The 2500-nt window shown below is 50.1% G+C and overlaps 1 pseudogene; it reads right to left on the reverse strand.

The window, feature by feature from the left end:
- LOC131667331 (large subunit ribosomal RNA) overlaps positions 1 to 2500 on the reverse strand; it is a 7795-nt pseudogene that overhangs the window by 2127 nt on the left and 3168 nt on the right.

A 2500-nucleotide genomic window follows, 5' to 3' on the forward strand; every position in this document is an offset into this window, starting at 1 on the left:
TGGTACTGGATATAATCCCGACCAGGGACTCTCGCACTACCTGCATCTACCCAAAAGCTGCTAGCGGTGACTTTAGCAGCCTCACGCAACTCGCTTCCATCGTTGGATTGATGGAGCCGGGACGCCCAATAACGTCGCCGATCTTCTGGACCCGTAAGTGACTGCCCATTATATGTGAGCAGCCCCTCAGCCCATCGGACCAGCTTAACGTTATATAGGTGTTGAGTGGCGTCCCGCACCGCAGGTGATGTGGAATGGGCCATTGCCAATAATCTAGCATGTATTTGTCCCGGCACAGATGTTATGAAAGCCGGGACTCCCAATCCACCATCCCTGCATTTGGCGTGGAAGTACCCTAATGGAGTATCCTTGGGCAAACGCAGCCACTTCCGAACTGCAATCCTCACCTGTCTATCTAGTGCCCTCAAGACCCTCGCAGTGGTCCGCGAAAGCACCATACCATGATACAGGCGAGGAATAAGAAAGCAGCGAAGGATCTTAAGTCGCTGTTGAGGCTTGAGAGGAGCTCGAGTGATGTTATTTAGCTCTCTCTCTAAATATCCACCCGGCTTTTTGATACCTAATGGCGAGATGTTAATGCCTAGGTATCTAAACTGTTCCGTGGACCCAAGTTGTTTGACGGGTCCACCTTGAAGCTTAAATAGCGGGGTGCTTATGACTTTATAAGTCTTAGCTTTCCCCGCTATTTGGATGGAGATGGCCTGACTTTTTGATGGATTGAATTGCAGGCCATACTTGTGGGCCTCTTTCTCAGCAGTCTTCAGTAGTGTTTCCATCCCAGCCTTAGAGGACGCGAATAATACTATATCATCCGCGTATGCCATAGCGTTAGTCCGATGTTGATGGACTCTAAACCCGATGTTGTTGGGTAGTGATCTCATGACTCTGTCCACAACCATGGCAAACAGGATGCTTGACATGGGATCTCCCTGTCTTACACCCCGGTTTACCACAATAGGTTGCGAACATTGTCCGGCCACTTGGAGCACCGTTCCACATTTCCGGTACATGTTGTCAATATACCGGACAAGGCTAGATGGTATGCCTTGTCCCCTCAATGCCGATGTAATGGCATAATGGCTGACACTGTCAAATGCCTTTGCGACATCCAACGACACGGCATGCATTTCACGAAGTGATGTCTTCGCTACGTGCAATACCGTGTCAAGAACCATTGTGTTCTCAGCGCAGCCATCATGTAGACCTCTCTGTCGCTCGTCGATGATATTGGCTTTAACCAACCTCATCGCTATGATCTTATGTAGCTGACGAACGACAACAGAGGCCACACTTATGGGACGGAATTCTGATGGAAGTGAACTCCCATCCTTCTTGGGGACAAACACCGTCCTGCTGAGTAGAAGTTGAGATGGAAATTCTCCAACAGCCAGGACGATGTTGTAGAACAGTGCCCTCAAACGCATTGGCACACTCCTCCACTGTCGGCTAGAAATGCCGTCTAAACCAGCAGCCGAGGCGAGCGGTATCTCACTGTCCCTGATGTTGTTGGGACAAATCGGATCTGCAAGCCATTGCAAAGTCGGGTCCTCACGAACGACTATTTCCTCTTCCAGATGTTGGGATGGAGCATTGAGAATTGGTTCCCAAAACTCAATAAATTGCTCCATAGAGGGCTGAATGGCGTGCACCTCGCCATCCAGGACTAACTTAGCCGCTCGTGACATGTCCTTGGTCCACAAACTCTGCATGGCAGCATATTCCCGCCGCCTCTTACGCCAGTTTGAGATATGTGCAGTCGGCGTGTCCCTAGGTACTCTAGGGACACGATGTTCTATCTGGGGTGGAGGAAAGACCTTCATCACCCATTGATGACAATCTTCAGATGTAATTTGATTGCCATCCAGGAGGGCCTCTGCAATCTCGATCAGGTCAGAAGCTCGATGAGATGTAATCTCTCGAGCCAAACCCGATCGAATGCCTGATTGCGTCGATATAGATGTTATTATCATTGCCCTCCTCCTGTGACAAGGGAAGCGTTAGATGGTCATCGCTATCCCTGGACACTTGATGGGTGGTTGGGCTGATGTTCGGCCCAACTACATCTGAGGAGGGATCTGGGGAGGGGCTTTGTAAAGCTGTTAGTTTTTGCATTACGAGGGCTTTATACGTCTCCTTCTTTCGGAGACCCTTCAGTCGCTCAAGATCACACCCAAGCGACTTCAAAAGGGGCGTAGATAACAGGTACTGCCGTATAAATCGGACACTGCCCTCGTGAATGGCCTTAGCCTCCTCCATGGCGACCAGTTCAACCTCCTCGTCTCTCCATCTCACCTTTCGATTTGCCAACTGTACTCTCTCATTAGCATTTTCAGGATGAGCTCTCCTTAAATGGACTCCAAGGCCGATCTTAGTGACAAACTCTCTCGCACAAACTGGACACTTGTGACGGCTGTTGTTGTTGCCATCACATAAGGGTAAGACCGGACGGTCACGGTCAGTTGCCGAAGCAGGGCCGGTA

This window comes from Phymastichus coffea, unplaced genomic scaffold (assembly GCF_024137745.1).
Source record: "Phymastichus coffea isolate CEN01 unplaced genomic scaffold, Cenicafe_Pcof_1.1 PCOF00064, whole genome shotgun sequence".
NCBI lineage: Eukaryota > Metazoa > Arthropoda > Insecta > Hymenoptera > Eulophidae > Phymastichus > Phymastichus coffea.